Raw genomic sequence first — 23,188 nt, 5'->3', positions numbered from 1 at the left:
ATTTGTGAAATTTATGGAAGCTTGTTTCCATCACTAAATAAAAAAAAAAAAAAATTTGACTTATCTAACAATTCTAACTTTTTTTCCCCCTCACAACTGCAAGTTTACATCTCACAATTCTGACTTCTTTTCTCAGAACTGCGATAAATAAACTCGCAATTGCGAGAAATAATCTCAGAATTGCGAGTTATAATGTCAGAATTGTGAGATATAAATTCACAATTGCGAGAAATAGTCAGAATTGAGAGTTATGAACTCACAACTGTGAGATATAAAGTCAGAATTGCGAGTTATAAGCTCACAATTGCTAGATATAAACTTCTAGATTTAAACTTTTTTAAACTTCCAATTCTGATTTAACTCCCAGTTGTGTTATAAAGTCAGAACTGTGAGATATAATCTCAAAATTCTGAGAAAAAAAGTCTGAATTGCTACTTTATAACACAATTGCGACTATATCACACAATTCTGAGAAAAAAGTCATAATTGTGAGATAAAAAGTTGCAATTATACCTTTTTTATTTATTTATTTTTTAATCAGTGGCGGAAACAAGCTTCCAAAGAAATTTACTAGCAATTTCTAAGTGAAAATTGTTTTTACACCATTTTTTTTTTTCAGTGTAGCAGAGACTAAAAGAAAGTGTTCACTTTATTCAAAAATATCCTTTGAAAATAGGATCCTCTCGATCCTATTAGCCAATCAGTCCTCTTTCTCACTGCCCCTACAAATAAAAGAGGACAAACATTAAAAAATACTACTCTTCATGCTAAAATGCTGGAGCTTGACGCTGCATGGAAACATAAAACAGGCTTTGGACACATCGGATAGGCTACAGCACATGACAGTTGCAAAACACGGCTACTGTAGCATCAGTGGATAAGGACACATATGAGACTCCAGTAGTGCAGTGGAGAGCGACTAACACACATGATAGTGCAAGTGTGTTTTTTTTTTACCCATGTTCCCGAGTCTTTATCTTATGAATCTTAGATGAAAAGCAGCCTTGTGCGTGACCCATGAGGCTAAGGTGTGGATTTAGAGAGGCAACCTGGTCTTTGACAGTGAGCTGCGGCATCGACCGCAGTAGAGGGGAGAGCAAGGGGACGACGGTCAATACACCCAGACCCAATTAAGGCAGACTCTGTATGTAGTCAATGCTGTAATTGCAGTGCCTTTCAGAAGTCATTTGATATAGTTAACCAAACATACATGAAATGCACTTCTCACATGACAGTATGCAGGCAGAGGTTTTTTTGAGGGATGCACTGCGGCAGAGCAGAATGACCCACAGCAGACCTCAGTATAGCCCAGTATAGCCCAATGTGATGCTTTGAAATCTTACACATACTTGCTTTTGGGGAGATGAAACTTTGTGCACACTAATTGTCTAGAATGTAGTACTCACAACCCTGGAAAGTTACACTAAAAAATAAAATAATTAGCAAAAATCATTAGTGTACCTTTTAGAGCTGCAAGATTAATCAGTAAAAGATCGAGATCTCAATTCAAACACTCACACAATCTCATTCCTAAATGACAACGATTTGCCTGTGTCTATTAAATATTTCACAAAACCACACCGAAACATTGAAATCTGACCCTAGAGAAACCAATCTTTTCAGCCACACAGTATTGTCATTTCTGTATTAGAAATATTCATATTATGACAGAAATACGGAGATAAAAAGTTTATATTTTGGATATAAACACTGATGTCTATGGAAGTGATCAAAATAGAGCATCACTTTTTGTGATAAATTTTTGTGAAAATAGATCAGCACGCTTTGGGGACCTAAATTTAATCTCTATTTTTTATTTTTTTTTTAAAGATATAATAATCAACACTCAAATAAATTGTATGCAAACATGTAAGCTGCACATAAAGCAGTTTTTGCATTAACGTCTACATCTAATTATTATAAAAATTATATTTTTACTCCAATTCGTTGTTGAAAATCAATTAAACACAGTGCCTGTCATTTTCATGACAGATTTATTTAAACATACATTAAATAATCAAGACATAATTTGTCTTGTCAACCTGTCTTTGTCCGTTGTCGTAATTCACCGGGAAATGAAGTGTTCCCAAACAGGAGACCATACTGTTGCAATGTAATGCATTCAGTACACATGTGCACCATACCGGAAGTCCTGTACCGAAAGGGTTCAGTGTGAATACATGTACTCCCTACAGCCTACACAACTACAATTTTATTTTTTTATTTTTTTTCCCCATGCTTTTGAAATAAGTCCCTTATGCTCCCCAAGGCTATCAAAAATACAGTAAAAACGGTAATATTGTGAAATTGTGTTGCTTAACCCAGGGTTAAAAAAATGTTGTGATGATAATGATAATGTTAAATGATAAAGTGTAGTGTGTTTTAGAAGTTTAGAAACTGTAAAAGTTTGCAGTACACTGAGGATGTTCTTATGTTTCTCTCTCTCTCTCTCTCTCTCTCTCTCTCTTCCATTCTCTCTAGTGTCTCATTTGTCTGTATCTCTCGTCTCTACTTACCTTGAACGTGGAAAAGGTCACCCCACTCCTCTGAGCGTGTTGCGGGCCACGTTCACAGGAAATTAATGGTTTGTGCCAGCGATTGCCGCCGCTCCCTCCCCGGCGTAATATTTTTGGTTTACTTAAAGGACACATTTATTGAAGGAATATATAAATATGGATTCCTGACAGGCACTTAGTTTGATACATTTGTATATCAGGCCCTTTTTTTTTGGCTTCATTGCTCAAGTAAAGTATTTCAGAGTCAACACATATATAATAGACAAAGAGCGTCAGCTTTCAGCACGGTAAGAGTGCCTTGTGATCTGCTGGGTGCAGTTCTGGGCGCTGACCGATGTTCTTTTGCTCAGAATGGGAGACGCTGAGGGAAATCATTGGTGTATTCGTGGCTGTATGAACTCATACAACTGTCGGATTATGGTTGAAATGATTTGCCCAGCCACACCAGTCCTAGTGAAAATAATCCACTCAGCATGTCCTTCCAATGACCTGAACAACATGTAATAATTCACACATTACAGCAGTCATAATGTGGTCAAACTTATTGTTACTGAACATTAGTCTTCATTTCTTTAAACGGAAGTGTCAAACTCATAGTAGAAAATAAATTCTAGCCCTACAGTATGTTCTCTGTCCTGACGACCATCCTTTTGCATTTTAGCCCATGCTAGCTCATGATTCATTACCATCTGCTCAATATGGCCTTGACTGTCCGATTGTTACATTAGAACCCCACAGTCACCTCAACTGGCTCTATTAATCAAACTGACCTGCTCTGGAGCCCCTTAAACATTTATAATTTGTGTTTAGTGCAGATAAAAAGACACAATCTGGTTACAAGCTGTTGCAGAGAAAAGAGCATAAACATTGTTAGTTTGAAAGTACATTGGAAATGCCACAATTTGACATTTTATTTGACGGAACGCATTCAAAATGGTCATTATTTACTTGAAACCTGATGTGTCTGTCCATGTTCTATCAAACATTTAAGGTTTAAAGAAGAATTTGGCCTCACTAAGATTATTGTGATGGTTTTTAACACCTTTTAGGGCTCCCTCAGATTTTCAGATGTGTTATTTTTATGCCGTACGCCTGACAGACTTCAAACCGAGTGGCAGAGAAAGCCCTCTGAAGCGCCGAACACACATCCGCCCTTGCTGAGTGCTATTCTTACAAATGTGATGTGGCCAGAATAGCTCTAATGAATTGACCAAATAATTCACAACATGACACAAAACACTGCTGGGTTCTCTACCTAATTTTCATCTAAATGTCCCTGACATTTCTATCCAACCACTTGGATGTACTGTTTACCACATCGACAGCACAATTTAGCTCCAGCGAAGCCAAATGAATTGAAGTGTTGTTGATCAGTAAATTATGGCTCTCTGATGTCTGATGCTGTTTATCTGACATGGAGAACCTGATGATTCAATCTTGCCAGTTCTGCTGAGGAAGATTTCTGTTTTCAGCTTTTGTTTTCTTTAATACGCAATTTAAAAGCTGCACTCACCATTTACTGGTCTATACTACAGTATACTGTTTTCAATTTATCACATATGTCTACAGGTGATATTGGTTATTCACAATATATTTGTTTTTTGTCTAATATTTATTCACAGAAGTCCTAAGTATGCATTTTTCATGTATTAAAATGCATATACAGTGGTGGTCAGAATTATTGGCACCCTTGGTAAATATGATCAAAGATGACTGTAAAAATAAATCTTTTTATAGGGGAATATAGTTCTGATGTGCAGCAAAAGGTTGTTGAGCTTCACAAAATAGAAAGTGTATAGCTAAAGTGTAAAGCTAAAAAAATAGCTAAAGCATTGAAAATCCCCATTTCCACCATCAGGGCAATAATTAAGAAGTTCCAATCAACTAAAGATGTTACAAATCTGCCTGGAAGAGGAAAGTTTGAGTGGCCAAAGACTCTCCAAGGATCACAGCTGGAGAATTGCAGAGATTAGTTGAGTCTTGAGTCTCAGAAAGCCTAAAAAAAAAATTATCAAACAGCACCTACATCCCCACAAGTTGTTCAGGAGGGTTTCAAGAAAAATCCCCCTCCCTCATCCAGAAACAAACTCCAGCATATTCAGTTGTCAGACAAGACTGGAACTTCAAATGGGACCGGCTTCTATGGTCAGATGAAACTAAAAAAAGAGCTTTTTGGCAGCAAACCCACCAGATGGGTTTGGTGCACACATGGATAAAAAGAACCCCATGCCCACAGTTAAATATAACACTGGATTTTTAATGTTGTGGGCCTATTTTTCTGCTGGAGGTCCTGGACATCTTGTTCAGATACATAGTATCATGGATTCTATCAAATACCAACAGATAAAAAATCAAAACCTGGCTGCTTCTGCTAGAAATCCAATAATGGGCCATGGTTGGATCTTCCATCAGGACAGGATGATCCAAAACAAACATCAAAACCAACACAAAATTGTATCTCTGAGCACAAAATGAAGCTTCTGCCATGGTCATCCCAGTCCCTTGACCTGCACCTTAAAGAAAATGAGTGGAGCGAACTGAAGAGAAGAAGCACTAACATGGAGCTGGGAATCTGAAAGATCTGGAGAGATTCTGTATGGAGAAATGGTCTCTGATCTCTTGTCAGGTGTTCTCCAAACTCATCACGCATTATAGGAAAAAACTCAGAGCTGTTATCTTGACAAAAGGAGGTTGTTAGTCTGGGGTGCCAATAATTGTGGCCAACGTGTTTTGGAGAAAAACATTTATTTCATATTTAAATAGAAAACAGTTATTTTAAATTTTAATAATATTTCAGAATTTTACTGTTTTTACTGTACATTGATCAAGTAAATGCAGCCTTAAGAGACTTAAAAAACATTCAGCTGAAAACAAAAATGAGTCAATATATACTTTTTTTTAAAAAAACTTTTTAAACCATTTCAGAGGAAATACATAATTAGTGAGATATGTATAAAACATGTTTTGTTTTTTTGTTTTTTTCCCCATTGCAAAGTCCTATAACCATCTGCAACAAATATATACAACAAAAAACAAATAAACTGAAGATCTAAAGTAAAGTATAAGGACACTAAACAGCATTTTAACAGATCACTAAATACTACTAATGAGATTAAAAATCATAATTTATATTAATGAGCAGCATTTGACTATATTGTTTTTAGAAAAGCTCCTGCATTGCGCCTGTTAGGACATGGTAACATACTTGCCTCTTAAATAAAATTATTAGCAATAGGTTGCCAAAACAAAGCCATGGAGGAGGAGAGGAAGATGGGTTTTCTGGCATAGGCTGCTTTTGTATTTATTGGGTTCATTGACTTAGATGTGGTGACCTACTCATGCAACCCTTCTAGCAGAATGGAAAAAAGTAATAAACATATTTAATGAAGATGTATTTGTAAGCACAAATAGACTTTTAAAAGTACTCCATTATGGAGAGGATTGGGTTGTGATGGAAGGTGAAGAGGTTGTTGACGTGTGTATGCGTGTGCACTAATGTTGATGTTACTCTTCAACATTTAATACTCCAATAATGTGGCAATCTCACAGGCTCCATTCATCACTACCCTCAGATTTTATCCTTTTCAACTTTTTTTTAGGCGTACAAATGCAGTGTTCTGTCATTAATCTTTCAATGCGTGTAAGAATAGCCTTCCCGTACCCATCAGAAAATGCATAGTTCATGGTCGAGCTATTTTATGGGTCAGTGTTAATGGAACCACTGACAGAACCGCATACAGATCCGTGAGTCATACGGGCACTCTGAACAAACATGTTTACGTCTTCGTTGCCGCTTTTATTTAACACTAATTCTGGCGTTCGTGGTCCGGGTTTGATTTCACACGGGGAGCGTGTCGCACACTGAGGGTCTGTGTAATTGAAATGCGATTGTTTCCATTCTTTCTTCTCACTTAAATCTCAGGAGAGTTCAGAACGTTTTACCGCGTCGTGTTGTAAAGCTTGCTCTGCATGTCGCCCGGTTTCACGGCTCTGAATATAATCAATGCTAATGTGACTACCGATGTGGCTTGCAGGCATTCTGCTGTGAGTCACAGAGGACAGGAAAAAAAATAATAATAAAAACCATGCCTGTTCACGCAGGGTTTTGGTTGCCATTCACAATAGCATCTAACAAGTATTTTGACTCCTTTAAAAATAAAGCAGCCTTGTGGCAATGGTGCTGTTTTGAAGGCCAATGTTTAGCCTATATTTCAATATACAGAGTAGCCTACAGTTAATTCTGATAAATTGGGACACTTTTTGATGTCAAAATGTGGCTCAATTTGCCTGATTTCATCCTATGCATAACATTTTCTCTGGCAGTACTGTAAAGGTTTATCCTTATCTCTACTCAGGATTGAAAATGATCATACATAAGATAGAATTTAAACCTCACTGCACATTTAAAAATGATGAACTTCCTGATTTTTGTTTATCGTCGTGACTTGTGTTCCATGAGACGTCCCTATTAATTCTGCCCAAGAGTGTGTTGCTTACTTCAGAGGGCTTTTTTTTCACATATAATTTAGTTTAAAAGAGAGACCACACTGGATCAATAGAGGCCGAGTCAATGATGGATGGTACGCCATTTATTAATTTCACCTCAGGACAAATTAAAACCCACTCTTGGTCTCTTTAACGTTCAGCATATGAGCAGAAATAGCTGCCTGGATTTTTACTTTACATAATCTCACATTTATTTTGTAGGTTGGATCAAAATGTATGTCAACAGCTTTCTTTTGAATTTTTATTTATTTATTGTCACTCATTTTTATAGCTCAGCTTATATTTAAAGTGCCCTATTATGCTATTTTAATGGTTCCTTATGTTTAGGAGATCTCTTACAATAGGTTTATATTCATCCAAGGTCAAAAAACACTTTAATTTTCTCATAACATAAATTGCAGCATCACCTCTTTTCTCACAGTGTCTAAAACAGTTTGATCAATGATTCAGTCTCTTTAAACCCCTTCTTTCCGAGATCCTACTCTGCTCTTATTGGTCAGATGGCCCAGTCTGTTGTGATTGGTCTACCATTTACAGCGTGTTTCGGAAATGAAACACCTATTACCATATCTGAATTTCAGCTCCAGAGGCTTCCTTAGCACTTTATATGCAGTGATACGAATGATGGCATCGGTTTTACCATATAAATTTGAGCCCAAGTCCTCATCTTTTGGAAGTGCGTGCAAAGTGGATTTGCTTTCACAATGCTGAAAACAGCGTCTTCTCAACATGTCAACACAAACCAAACTCTTCCAGGCCTCAGCTACAACTACAGTGTTTGAAGGCTGGTCATAGATGTTGTTCGTGGACAGCCAATGAAGACCGTGGCCCTGTCCCAAATGACACTCTTCATGTGCACTTGCGGTCTTGTGGACTTCAGGTCCGTGTATACTTCCACGTTCTGCCTTTCAAAGTATACTCTTTTGGCCATGAGTGAGGGAAAGACACATTCGGCATGTACGCGCTATCAAGTGGACTTTGTTTTCATAAGCTCATGTCACTCGCACATGCGCTGTTGTACACACACCATCCACGTGGACACAAAAATGGGGCTGCACGCGGACGTCCACGGACCCTCCTGATGACGAAAATCGCAGAACTTTGTATACTTTGGGCTTTACAATGGCTACCGCATGCACATGTCCATTAAGCCCACAAGACCGTAGGGTGTCCCATTTTTCATTTTATGTTTTAGAAGGTTTCTCGCGAGTGCCCCCTTTGCGGCCAATAAACGCCCTCGATTTGCACTTATGCCGAGCCTGCGAGCTCTGCAGCAGACTTCTACCCGACAGTCAAAGAGGCATTACGTCACAAAAGTGTGGACTCAGAGGAAGATCGGTAGGGTTCCATTTGGGAAAGGGCCCATATAGGATGGAATTATGCAAATTTGTTACAAACCTATGTAGGTTCGTGCAGGAAGTAAGACTTGAATTACTGACGACTCATTTCAGGCAGTTCAACACTTTGTTGTGCACTTTGATCTTTGAAACTTTGCAGACCTTTTACATTCACAAACAGCTATTACACACTACATGAAAGGTAATATCTGAAAAAAGTATAATAGGGGAATTTTAAAGGCACAATATGTAATTTTAACCACTAGAGGTCACTTATTCAAAACAAAGGCGTAGCTTGATGACGCCGTGAATGAGCGTGGAATCATGGGAGTTGTCATCTTCACCTCCACAGCCGATGGATAGGAATCTTACAGACTTGGGCAGAAATCATGTTCATGGATGAGCTAATGTATTAAAGTTTAATTAATGTTAATGTGGTATAAGGCAGGGCGGGCCGAGAGCCGCGGGTGTCCAGCGGAGCTTTTATTATGCTTATGCTGCATTCGGCAGCTATCGCTCTTTCCGTTGCGTATGTGGGGTAACGCAGCACTGTTTAACATGGTTAAAACAATCATTCTAAATACATTTGAGTGTGTTGAAAGTTATGTTATAACGTTACTCTGTGCGTTCACTCGGTGGCTGCTATGAGAGACGTGTTGCACTTTTCAGTAATCTAGATCAATATTAGAATGTCTTATTAAAAAAAGCTGGATGACTTGTGTCGCTAAATGACATTAGTTCTAGTGGTTTTTGGATATTTTCATCTAAAAATTTTACATATTGTCTTTAATCTACTTTATAAAATACCTGCAAGGAGCTAATTTATTTCTGAGTTTATATTAGTGATTCAGCATTCACTACTATTAAATCATGCACAATAAAACCAGAAATGTGTTAGAAATAAATGAAATGTCAATTTTGATTTTAAGTTGACTTTAAGAAGAAAAAAAAAAAAAACAACAACAACAACAGTATTTACAGTAACCACAAGCTCATGCTTCAGAGACAAAGGGGAAAACCCATGTGACACCAAATAAGAAGCAATGACCTACTGGTTTGCTTTTGAGTATTGATTAGTTTGCAAAGCGAGAGAGGGAGACAGACAGACAGAGACAGACCGGGAGACAGGGACAGGGCTGATGGATGCTGAGGTGTGTAAGTAAGGTAGGTCAAACTTGATGCCGAGGACATGTCCAACTTTCCCGGGCCCTGCCGCTCAGATGAACTCATTAGAAGTTAATTAATCACATGCATCGATCCATTGTCACTTTCCTCTGCGGCTCCCTATGAGAGAGACAGGCTCAGGTTCTGCAGAAAAAGCTCTCTGTGTCAACATTAACATCCTCTAGGAGCGGTTTCTGCTGAGGCGCCAAATCCACACCAGAAATATGAGCAGGTTATTGGCTTAACAGGTTGGAATATGTCCTCTTTATACTTACGGTCGCTATAGATCCATCTTCATGTGTGCAGGAAATATACACAGTTATACTCCACCTCCTCCAGTTGAAATGCTTATATGGCTCGGCTTAAGTGTATAAATGTGACTGTATTTTATGATTACAGGTCGATCTGAACATTGTGCAGTTTAATTAACCAATGTTGCTGAAATGACTGAAGCTTGTGATGAAGGGAAATGTTTGATGTAACTTAACCTTGAACATTTCATTTTTCTTTGTGAATTGTTGAATAATAAATAAAAAAAGTGCCCCTATTATTTTTAAAATGTTCCTAATTTTGTTTTGGAGGTCTCCTACAATAGGTTTAATTGCATCCAATGTCAAAAAACATTTCAATTTTCTCATAATATACATTGCACATCACCTAATTTCTCAAAGAGTCTGAAAACAGTTCACTTGAAGATTCAGTCTCTCTAAACTTTCTGAAAGCCTACTCTACTCTAATTGGTCAGATGGTCCAGTCTATTGTGATTGGTCTACCACTTACAGCGCATGTCAGAAATGAAACGTACATTATCACATTTGAATTTCAGCAGAATATGCCAGCCTACTGCTCTCGAATCACTCATGGTACTTTGATGGCATACATAACAGTCACATGGCGTCTACACCATCTCAAGACGGACAAAAGTTCTAATCGTTATGCATTTTAAGTCAGATGAGTAGTAAGTTGAACAAACCTAATGACTGTTTTCAACTTTCCCAAACATTCCCCTTTGTCTGTCATTGGTCGTTCAAGCAGATAGTCCTGCCCTAAACTCACCCCATTGGTTGAGACCGCGCTGTGTATCGGCTGGTTGGGATCAAGGAGGTTTATAATGCCAGGAGAGAGAGCCATCTGTTAGGATTCCAGTTCATCTCGATGCCATCCTGACCTTTGACCTCCTGGCTGGGATGTTCAAACAAACAGAGTAGTGTTTTGTTAGTGTCATAGAACCACATATTTTTAATGAAAATTGAGATAAAAATCCAAAAAGCTAATTCAAAATAATAATAAAACTATAATAAAAACTAAAATAACACTGCTTTTCCTTTGCCTATAAAATACACTATATTGCCAAAAGTATTGGGACACCCCTCCAAATCACTGAATTTAGGTGTTCCAATCACTTCCATGGCCACAGGTGTATAAAATCAAGCACCTAGGCATGCAGACTGCTTCTACAAACATTTGTGAAAGAATGGGTCGCTCTCAGGAGCTCAGTGAATTCAAGCATGGTACCGTGATACGTAGACACCTATGCAATAAGTCCATTCGTGAAATTTCCTCACAGTGTGCAGAAGTTGACAACTTTCTGCAGAGTCAATAGCTACAGACCTCCAAACTTCTTGTGGACTTCAAATTAGTTCAAGAACAGTGTGTAGAGAGCTTCATGGAATGGGTTTCCATGGCCGAGCAGCTGCATCCAAGCCTTACATCACCAAGTGCGATGCAAAGCGTCGGATGCAGTGGTGTAAAGCACGCCACCACTGGACTCTAGAGCAGTGGAGACGTGTTCTCTGGAGTGACGAATCACGCTTCTCTGTCTGGCAATCCGATGGACAAGTCTGGGTTTGGCAGTTGCCAGGAGAACGGTACTTGCCTGACTGCATTGTGCCAAGTGCATTGTTTGGTAAAGTTTGGTGGAGGGGGGATTATGGTGTGGGGCTGTTTCTCAGGGGTTGGGCTTGGTCCCTTAGCTCCAGTGAAAGGAACTCTTAATGCTTCAGCATACCAAGACATTTTGGACAATTTTGTGGGAACAGTGTGGGGATGGCCCCTTCCTGTTCCAACATGACTGCACACCAGTGCACAGAGCAAGGTCCATAAGCAAGGTCCATGGCCTTCTCGCCAACATCAGTGCCTGACCTCATGCGCTTCTAGAAGAATGGTCAAAAATTCCCATAAACACACTCCTAAACCTTGTGGAAAGCCTTCCCAGAAGAGTTGAAGCTGTTATAGCTGCAAAGGGTGGGCCAACTCCAAATTAAACTCTACGGATTAAGAATGGGATGTCATTAAAGTTCATGTGCACGTAAAGGCAGGCGTCCTAAAACTTTTGGCAATATAGTATATCATCAGACGAATATCATTGCACAGCATCTCAAATGTTCCTCTTGTGATTCTGAAATGCCGAATCTGGAAACTTTTCAGGAGGATATATATGAATGATTTACTCAAAGTTGTCTGCATATTCAGCTAGAGAAGGAAAGTGTTTTAACATTGGGGGAAAAAAAGGTCACACTTCAGCTTTAAATGCTCAAAATGTGCTGACTTAAGGCTCAAGTATAGGTTTTTAAGAAATAGGCCAGTATTCATACCTCAGGAGTGTTCTGTAACATTTGTGAAAAGCGTGTTTTATTTTAGTAGCTGTGGAATTGGAGTTGCAACACAGGTGTCAAATATGCAAAGTCTGAGCATGTGCCGTATTTACCTCAGTCTGCTGCAGATACGACTTCACCCAGGACTGAAACATGAGTGCTTATTTTTGAGACATTCAACCAGACTGTTGTCAGTGAGATTCTTACTTTAGGTGACATCTATGTAAAGCTATTTTTATTCTTTACCACATAACCATTGGAGGTGTAAAATGCTTTGTTTTCACTTATACTTCTGAAAAACATGCTCCAAGGTTATGTTGTATGTATTGTCCACAGAAATAATTTCAAACATACATTTCATTATCCTCCTTATACCTTGTGTCGTTTTTAACAATTGATTTATAATACCAATTACACACAAAACGTCTCATAACGGTGTCAATAAGAATATAATTCCATACATGATAATAAGAAATAATATTGTTCTATTGTGATTATGTAGGAGTATGTGTATTTCTGGATGTCAAATGAGCAGTGGCCCCAGAAAATGTTTGAACATTTGAGTCATACCTAATAATCTCTGAATGGTTTGATATTTTGTTATACATTCATAAGACATTCATACATTTTAAGTGTGGCTTATGTGTCTGAATACTATTTCACATGTAATAGACTTACTTAAAATATGTGTTTGTGTTGATAATCGAATTTCATGTGTAATAAAATTGAGCAGTATAGTGCACATGATGACAAATGTTCTCTGTTCACACAGGAATAAAATAAATACAATAAACCCTGTTATTCAAGTTTACCACATAAAAACAGCACCATATAACTTCTGAAGTCCGTGTTTTAGAGTTAGCTGTGGATAAATTGATCAATATATTGATTTTGGCCCAGGCACCAACTTGTGGTGTGACATTGCATTGTTGCCGTGTGGCAGTGGATACAGTAAAGATACTGGCTGGTCACAGATTGACCTAAATGTATGAAATGTGATATTATATGGTCTGTGTACCGTAATAGGGTAAAGAGTATTTGTCGTCACAAACAAATCATTAACACTATAGTAAATAGATTGTATTTAAGATAAATAACATCATATAGGCATTTTTTATAACTTGTGTATATATATATATATATATATATATATATATATATATACACACACACACAAACAAACACACACACACACACACACACACAAATAAATGGATAATAATAACCTGATCTTTTAATGTCTTTTCTTTTCACTATATTTGATTACAGCAAATCAAACATTAATCCACGGAAAAGTTTCTTTTTAGTTTTAAAGGAGGGCCATCATCTATTCAGATTCTAGAGATTAAAGAGCATCTCACTAAAACTTCATCATCACAGGAAAAGTGCCTATGTGCATCAGCCTTCCGTTCAATTAGCAAATCCCACTTTCCCATGGCTGATGCTTTAGGAATAAGCTGAAAGCCTTTTACTTCACTCGCTGAAGTCTCTCATGCATATGCTGAAGTATTTTAACAGTAGATTAATGCGGCAACGTTGTGAGGACCTTGAAGTTGTGCACTTGTGCGCGTGTATGTGCATACATCAGCAGAGGTCAGACCTACTATTATACGTAATTATAAATATTTTGTCAACTAATTAGTGGGCGCTTGGCAAGGAAAGACTGAAAAAGCAAGAGAGAGGGAGAGAGAGTCTCTACTTATCCGTGGCAGCTGTGCTCTCCATACATTCACATGTCAGCATCTTTGACTCTATTGGTGGTCCTGGCTCACTTGGTGCATAGCATAGTATATAGTACAATAAAATAGAAAAATTATACATTAAGAATTATTATAGAAACAATTTATGACTTGTTAGCATTGGGGCACAGTTTTCAAAGTTTCTTCTGCTCACCAAGGCTACATTTATTTGATCTAAAATATAGTAAAAACAGTAATATTGTGAAATATTATTACAATTTAAAATAACTGCTTTTTATTTGAATATATTTGAAAATGGAATTTATTCCTGTGATGCAAAGCACCATTACTCCAGTCTTCAGTGTCACATGATCCATCAGAAATCATTCTAATATGCTGATTTGCTGCTCAAGGAACATTTCTTAATATTATCAATGTTGAAAACAGTGGTGTACAATCTGAAACAGAATGCTTGTGTCTAATTCAAGAGAAATAAAGATTAGTACAATGCATACTTGGATAATTGGATAATGGACATTACACACAATTGTATAAAGTTGCCCCACACAGGATTCGAACCCACAATCTCTGGGTCAGGTGCCTGTCACTCATCTTGTTGCACCACTGGGCAGTTGTGTGTCCACACACTTGCCGAAGTTCAGTAGTTCTTGTGAAAATGAACTCAAAATTAAGAATTATTATAAAAATGCACCGCATGATATGTTTAATAAATTTAGTTTAGATCATTCTGCAGCTGTTAAGCCCCTTCGGGGCTTGGCCCCTAATAAGAAATGTTTATTGAGCAGCAAATTAGCATATTAGAATGATTTCTGAAGGATCAAGTGACACTGAATATATTAAATAAGAATGCTACACAAAAATCTGTTTCTTCACCACAGAGATTATACTATGCTGTCTTAGAATCTGTCTGAAATAAGATATCTTACAAAGTGGCATAATTATTCTGCCTACCTTCTGGAATAGCCTACATTCATGACTCCAATCCATAATACGGGAGTGGGAGTTCTTTCTAACATCCCGCAATATTGATGACTCGCTATTCCTCCTTCAGCAGCTACTGCACTTCAGAAGAACTCATCTAACGACGTCAAAGCAAAGTCTTCTGTGATTAAAGTCTGATGAGAACAGTTGAATTGTTTAGTGCTACAATAAGTTTGACAATAAGTCAACAAAGTAACAAATTGTAGCAAAGTGCACGGTCGGAGTAGGATAATGATACTTTTAAGGTTGGTGACACTGGGAATTCATGGACTTAATGGGCTTGCAAGTTCAGTAGCAGCATCACATACCTACTAAAAGTAAGAATACATTTTCTTTTCAAATGCGAACATAACCCAGTCACTTAAAAAGCCACCACTGAGAGCACTACCCAGTGAATCAAAACAGATGCTATGATAAAAACATAAAGGGACACAAAAAGCCTTTGATAGTCATGAAGGTACTGTTTACTATTTATGCCTAACAATCTCCTCCTTAATGCCACTCTGAAACGGTGATCTCCTTAAGTCTTTGCAGGTCAGTGGAGAAAGGAAAAGTCACACTTTAAAAGCTCATCTACTGTTATGCTGCACATTAAATCAAGGACATCCATTTATGCTACTTGCTCTTGAAAGCCACTTGCTTTAATTCACATCTGATGCGTGCTTGAATGTACAGAGCTATAACCAGCTCCGAGACCTGTCATCTTGCCCGACCCCTGTCCTCTTACACCACATGTGTAAAAATCACATTTTCCCCAACAAGTAACGCAATTAACCTCGCCAGCGAGGAACATGCTCCACATATTTGTAGAAGGAATTAAGAAGCAATTGTACATGAAAGCCACACAGGCTTGAATCGTGTCATATAGACCTTGTGGAAATGCGGAAAAGTCACGGTGGCTTTGAATGCTTTTGTGCTAAAAAACACATTTACCAGCCTTCAACCATGACTTGGCTTTCATCATGAAAATGTTTCTCTGCAGGGTTTTGTTTATGAATATATTCCTGTTGCTTACTATCCAAATATGGTGACACTTCCTGAAAAACAGAACATTTCTGAAGATGAACTGATAGAATTGCAATCACTCCAGGGGTCCATGAAGACCACCTCAGGTTGTTTCATTTGGCAGGAAAGAATGAAAACAGATCTTTCCTTACCATTGCAGGGATGTTAGAATCCCAATTAATTTGACATGTTGTTTTGTCCCTCCATCTCAGTGTTGTTTTAACAATAATTGCCAGGATTTTCAAGGTCATTATCTCTCCACTGTCAAACGTGTGTCTCTTTGTTTAAAGTCGTTAATTATTACTCGGCTCTCTGAAATATGTGATTCTGATTGGTCAATTGCAGCATCCAGCAGTGTGATATTTCAGACTATAAAGATGTTGACAATAAATCTATATCTATCTATCTATCTATATACAGGTGCTGGTCATATAATTAGAATATCATCAAAAAGTTGATTTATTTCACTAATTCCATTCAAAAAGTGAAACTTGTATTTTATATTCATTCATTACACACAGACTGATATATTTCAAATGTTTATTTCTTTTAATTTTGATGATTATAACTGACAACTAAGGAAAATCCCAAATTCAGTATCTCAGAAAATTAGAATATTACTTAAAGGATTTTTAGAAATCTTGGCCAACTGAAAAGTATGAACATGAAAAGTATGAGCATGTACAGCACTCAATACTTAGTTGGGGCTCCTTTTGCCTGAATTACTGCAGCAATGCGGCGTGGCATGGAGTCGATCAGTCTGTGGCACTGCTCAGGTGTTATAAGAGCCCAGGTTGCTCTGATAGTGGCCTTCAGCTCTTCTGCATGGTTGGGTCTGGCATATCGCATCTTCCTCTTCACAATACCCCATAGATTTTCTATGGGGTTAAGGTCAGGCGAGTTTGCTGGCCAATTAAGAACAGGGATACCATGGTCCTTAAACCAGGTACTGGTAGCTTTGGCACTGTGTGCAGGTGCCAAGTCCTGTTGGAAAATTAAATCTGCATCTCCATAAAGTTGGTCAGCAGCAGGAAGCATGAAGTGCTCTAAAACTTCCTGGTATACAGCTGCATTGACCGTGGACCAACACCAGCAGATGACATGGCACCCCAAACCATCACTGACTGTGGAAACTTTACACTGGACCTCAAGCAACGTGGATTGTGTGCCTCTCCTCTCTTCCTCCAGACTCTGGGACCCTGATTTCCAAAGGAAATGCAAAATTTACTTTCATCAGAGAACATAACTTTGGACCACTCAGCAGCAGTCCAGTCCTTTTTGTCTTTAGCCCAGGCGAGACGCTTCTGATGCTGTCTGTTGTTCAAGAGTGGCTTGACACAAGGAATGCGACAGCTGAAACCCATGTCTTGCATATGTCTGTGCGTAGTGGTTCTTGAAGCACTGACTCCAGCTGCAGTCCACTCTTTGTGAATCTCCCCCACATTTTTCAATGGGTTTTGTTTCACAATCCTCTCCAGTGTGCGGTTATCCCTATTGCTTGTACACTTTTTTCTACCACATCTTTTCCTTCCCTTCGCCTCTCTATTAATGTGCTTGGACACAGAGCTCTGTGAACAGCCAGCCTCTTTTGCAATGACCTTTCGCGTCTTGCCCTCCTTGTGCAAGGTGTCAATGGTCGTCTTTTGGACAACTGTCAAGTCAGCAGTCTTCCCCATGATTGTGTAGCCTACAGAACTAGACTGAGAGACCATTTAAAGGCCTTTGCAGGTGTTTTGAGTTAATTAGCTGATTAGAGTGTGGCACCAGGTGTCTTCAATATTGAACCTTTTCATAATATTCTAATTTTCTGAGATACTGAATTTGGGATTTTCCTTAGTTGTCAGTTATAATCATCAAAATTAAAAGAAATAAACATTTGAAATATATCAGTCTGTGTGTAATGAAGGAATATAATATACAAGTTTCACTTTTTGAATGGAATTAGTGAAATAAATCAACTTTTTGATGATATTCTAATTATATGACCAGCACCTGTATATTGAAAAACATGCATACAACTATTTAGGTGGTTTGAGAGTGTAGGGAAACTTTAGAAGGCACTAAAGTGTTTTTGGCGCAATTATCTCGGTGGAAATTTCTCTGTAGAATCATGGGTAATGTACTTTTTCACCAGTAATTCTGCTGTTGAACACAATTACTTAAAGATGGCATAAAATCAAAATTGACCCAATTTACTTTATTAGCACACATTACTAGTCTTGTGGTAAACAATTAATCCGTGCAAGTTAATCCACCATTTTTTTTATTTTTATTTTTTTTGTCTTCGTAACATCTGAATGTTACGTAACATCTGAAAATGTATTTCCACTGTAGAATGGCCTTCCTTCTCTGATGACGTCAGTTTGACGGCTTGGTTAGAACCAGAGACTGTAAAAAAATATGGACTTTGTGTTCGTGACGTCAGCCGTAGTTTTCTGAAGAGCATTTTTAAAGCCTAAAGTGGGCCGTCGCCATCTTGGCAGAGCATCACCGCGTGTCACTCCCGGATAACTGAAAATGGGCAAAGAGGCGGGACGTGGGTGGAGCTGAGGTGCCTGGTTGCTGAAACCACACCCGCCTAGCTGAGGGTAAGGAGCTATCTATCTATCTTAGATACTATCTAAAATATTAATAAAGATAACAAGTTATATCATTTGAAAGTTCTAAAGGTTTACGGTCAATCTATGGTGTCTGTTTTACGATATAGATGCTCCAGCAACAGTAATATTGTCATTTGTGTTGGGTGTGTAAATGACAACAAGCAAAATCAAAACAGGACTTCATATCTTTGTAATGAAATCGCAATCGTGAGATGAATCCAATCCGTCGCACTTGGGTAAAATGTCCATGAGCGACCATTGAAAAACATCCAACAGCACTTTTTGTCCACAAAAGCGTTAAATCCATGAAATAATGATATATTGTCCATTGTTTGCATCACATTTCTTCTGAACGATCTGCTCTCCATTGTTCTTCAACAAATTATGCAGCAGTTTTTGTTATAATATCCAAGCAGAGCTGTCGGATTTTGTAGTGTCGGGAGAGGCATATTCTCCAGCCATTGTCATTGTAGTAAATCTGACAGACAAAACTTTCAGCCAATGCCAAGATGATCCAACAACATGTTTATCTTCCGCATGTGTGCACATGTACACAGACGTACATCTGTCTCGACCATAAACCACACAGCAAGCCATCATACAATTATTTGATAACTGTATGAAATAATCCTGAAAAAAGCACAAACACGGCAGGAATGCCAAGTTCAGCGGCTGGAATTAGCTGAGGTTAACATGACGGCGAACAGACAGCAGCTTTGACAACAAACTGAATGGAACTATTCAAGATCCAATCAATTCCCAGAGGGAAAAAACGAGCCACGTCCACTATTTTTCTCATTTAATATTTCGTTTCACTCTGAAAATCCGTCACAATATGGAAGTAAAGTCAGTCGCAACTTCCAGTTCATGCGGACTTTGTTGAAATAATGCGGGTTGATGGATTATTCTTTATTCTTGGTCTTTAAAGGTTTACAAGTCATTATTAAAAATCAATTCCCCTATGCACTAAATTAATAGGATTTTTACTTCAGCCAAATAAAACTGGCGCTACTTTTATATCTCTCGTAACATCGCAATCTCCTGCTCTCGTTCGATACAAACGCAATTGACATTTTGCATCCCTACTGTTTTGTACATTGTAATGGACTAATTTTATTAGTGGATGCTTTAGATGTAAAACTAAAAAATTATTTCACCCCAAATTAATATTTAATGTTCACATAGGCCTATTTATTTATTTGGTTCTTTTTGTTAAATGAACAAAGCTGCTCACCAGCAGCTTAAGCCAAATTCTCATTTTTATTCTTTCCTAACCACTGTCCAACCCTGAGACAAGAGATGAAAGATAAATTTACACAATGGCATTTACTTCCATTTCTCAATGAACATGTGTTATTGATCACCTGTCAGCTCTCTGACATTCAGCAAGTGTAAGTGAGTGAAGGAGAAAGAGTGCGCGTGTATGTGATAGGAGCTACAGCATTCTATCATGTTTGTTATTTTGTTCATGAATAGTGCCATAAGCGATTTCAGCAGATTACACGCTCTCTCTCGGAAACCCCACCCTCCACAGACAAGACAGCCAATACAATGTCACCAATCACAAAGTGCAAAATGACTGACAGGCAGAGAGCATCTGTGAGGTCACATTTACCTTTGCTCTGTGACATTTCGTGGGTGAAATCCAGTCATTCCAATGGACCCTTTTCACAGACTGTGATGATGTGTTATTTACATTGTAAATCTAGTTTTTATATTATCGTTTTTAAAAATGTTAATGTACAATGAAATGTGAGAAGGATTTAAAGGAATCTGAGTGATCAGGAATTTTGCGTGAGGGCAGAAAAGTTCCCCACGCAGATTTTGTTCATTTTCAAGTTGCCATTTTGAATTTGCCAGGCTAAACAAAAGAAAGCTGCTTGGTTTTAAAGTGACTTCTGTGTGAGGTGTGCTTTATACTTCATCGCTACACTATTGACAATAAACAATGGAACTTTTTGCCTGCCGTTACAAAGGCAAGAAACTGGGTATTGGCAGTTGGCAATGTGACCGATCTGAGCAACTTAATGCAAATGAGTAGTGACGCAATGCAACTACATTCTGTTGTAGGCTACTGTAACTCATTAAAACATACAGTGCTTTTAGCAAAACCCAAATAGACCAAAACAGATCAATAGCACTGTATTTTTTGCAGTGCATTTTGTGGAAAAACATTCTCACAAATCATTATGATTCACGCAGTGTATATTCTCATTATTATCATGTTTGTCAATGCTTACCAGGTATTCATAGTTCTGCCTGGAGACCTGGAAGGCAAAACGTCCATAGAACTGCAGCAGAGGCCTGTCAATTTTTCATCTGTTTCAATCTACGGATATTTAGATTACCTCTCAAAAGAAGAAAAACAAAAATATGGGAACAAAATGCAAGTTTTGGGCACTTGTGATCCATACACAGCACCTGCTGCAGTATTTCAATCACTAAAAACAGCAGGACATTCTAAAACACTTAACGTGAAAAACACTTAAAGTGCCTTAATGTCCAAAATTCAGTATACTTTATTGATGATGCACACTATGCTATATAACAGGTGAGCAGATGAGCCCTGAATATAAATGCAACATGCTAAATGGTTAAGTGTTTTCTTTATAATGCATTTCTATGGAGAAATGTTTTTTGAGAAATCATGTTTTGTTTATATTCTGGGTTCATCTTCTTGCCTGTACATAGTATTCATCATCAATAAGTTGCTTAATGAATATGGTCTTTTAACTCTTTCCCCGCCAGAGTTTGAGAAGAAGTTGCCAGCAACCGCCAACGTTTTTGATAATTTTCACAAAAACATTTTGAACAAAAAGCTAAGAAAATTGTTTGTTTTTTTTTCTTCAAAGACTACAACGTGCATAACCATTGCTTTTATCATTTGTTTCTTCTTCTTTTTGCCTGTGTTTTGATCCAGAGATGTGTAATAGCGTCCCCTACCATATAACAGTGAAAACACGGATATTATCCTATGTAGGGCCCAGTTTTTCCAGCCCATTTCACATCCACATGAGCCAATCACAGACATCTGATGAGCGCGTGAAAACAAATCTACTCAACAGTGCTCAAAGCGTCACATTTTTAAAGTTTCAGTACCGACCTGGAATCGCGGTTGGTACTTTTGACAACACTACTTACTACGTTAGTACTTACAGTAGTACAAACTTGGTAAAAATAACTGGCGGGCAATGAAGGAAAGCCTTGTTTTGCCCTCCAGGTAACCATTCCTATAAGGGCGTGACGTCACATGAAACTAGCAGTACTGAAAACAGCATCTAAATTATATCTGCAAGTGATGAGCTTTCACAAAAAAATATGAGGCACGACAGTATAGATCAAATGACAAGCATTTCCAGAGACCTGCAAAAGCTGCCATTAGCTACTTTAACTGCAACTGGATTTAGTTAAAAGTTTGGTTGAACTTGCATTAGTACTTCAATTTCAAAGAAACCGAGGCTGTCAGACGCGTTTCAAACGGACGTAATGCAATGTGACTAACTGCTTGAGCTCTATACGGTGACCAGCCTCCCCTGAGAAACTCTCTGGCTTAATTTTCATCCCTCAGGGTATGGATCAGTTCTCCACAGGGGCGTTATGTGCTCGCCCCACAACGTTTGGGCTGGCTGGCTTTTACAGGGAAATCCTGTTGGCTTTAAGGAGCAGACACAAAGGGCAGACAGCTGTTTAATGGGATAACGGACAGCTATGGACAGACAGCTAAGGGAGTGTGGCCGAGGGGTGGAGAGCTTTCATAACGGCCGATTGACTGGGAATCTCTGATGGCGGTGAGGAGAAACCTGATCTTTAACTGTGTGCGTGCTAATGCTGTAATAATGCCCGCACTGTTATTAGGTTACAGAAGCATTGGCTGGAGAGTAAGACTGCTGTAATGGAAGGACGGTCAAACATTATCTCTGTTTGTTATTTCATTCTCAATCTCTCCCTTTCTCACTTTGTCACTGAACCAGTGTCATCCATCTATACAGTATTTCTCGTTCTTTGTACTCTCTCACAAACACATACACTTGCTTAGAAGAGTGAATCACACAAAAACAGGTTATATTTTAACCAAAATCAAAGACTTTTTTTTTTTTTTTTTTTGCATTTTGCGACCTCACTCGTACGAATTCATAAGATTTGTCTAAACCCCAGTGACGGGTAGGTTTAGGGGCGGGGTTAGGGGTAGGTCATTCATACGAATTCATTCGAATTAGTCACCTTGTAAAATACGTACGAATTGCCGTGAGATCGGGTTGATTTTATCTGTATTTGAAAAAACCTGTAACCTGTATTTTATCTACGATATTTTATCTGTATTTTTTACTTTTCCTACTTTCCTGAACTTTTGCTTAAATAACATAATTTTAGCCTATTTTTAGGACTATTAAATCTGAGATGTTTTGTTTTCTCATGTTAAAATCACAGTTTAATAGTATAAGTAAGCCATTCGTCGGATGAATTTCCCAAAAAGTGTAAATGAGGTGGCTCAACCAATGGCATGATTTGGGGAGGGACTATATGTTTGTCCGACCAATGGCGTGGAGGAAGTGTTCTGGAAAACCTGTTTGAAAACATTATTTTTGAGCAAAAATGACATCTTCAACTATTTTGCAATTTTACTAACTCTCCTAACTCTCACTGTTTGTTTTAGCTTACTGTTTTTAAGTTGGCATGAAATTTTCTAAATGCGACACTTCATCCACGCATGTTTCATTTTTCTTTTGTCATGTCACGATCTTCCGTTCAATGTCATAACACGATCTTCCGGTGAAACAACAGACT

At 38.2% G+C, this 23,188-nt stretch overlaps 1 long non-coding RNA gene across 1 annotated transcript in view; it reads right to left on the bottom strand.

The window, feature by feature from the left end:
* Nucleotides 1-9,111: 9,111 nt before the first annotated feature.
* LOC127513701 (uncharacterized) overlaps nucleotides 9,112-23,188 on the bottom strand; it is a 34,587-nt gene continuing 20,510 nt past the window's right edge. Inside the window, exons 3-4 of the long non-coding RNA XR_007930472.1 lie at nucleotides 10,580-10,705; nucleotides 9,112-9,643 (exon numbers count right to left, since the gene is read on the bottom strand). This is a non-coding gene — a long non-coding RNA (uncharacterized LOC127513701). The remainder of the gene's footprint in view (nucleotides 9,644-10,579; nucleotides 10,706-23,188) is intronic.

Source organism: Ctenopharyngodon idella, chromosome 5 (genome assembly GCF_019924925.1).
Source record: "Ctenopharyngodon idella isolate HZGC_01 chromosome 5, HZGC01, whole genome shotgun sequence".
Classification (NCBI taxonomy): Eukaryota; Metazoa; Chordata; class Actinopteri; order Cypriniformes; family Xenocyprididae; genus Ctenopharyngodon; species Ctenopharyngodon idella.
This window is presented reverse-complemented; position numbering and strand designations above follow the sequence as displayed.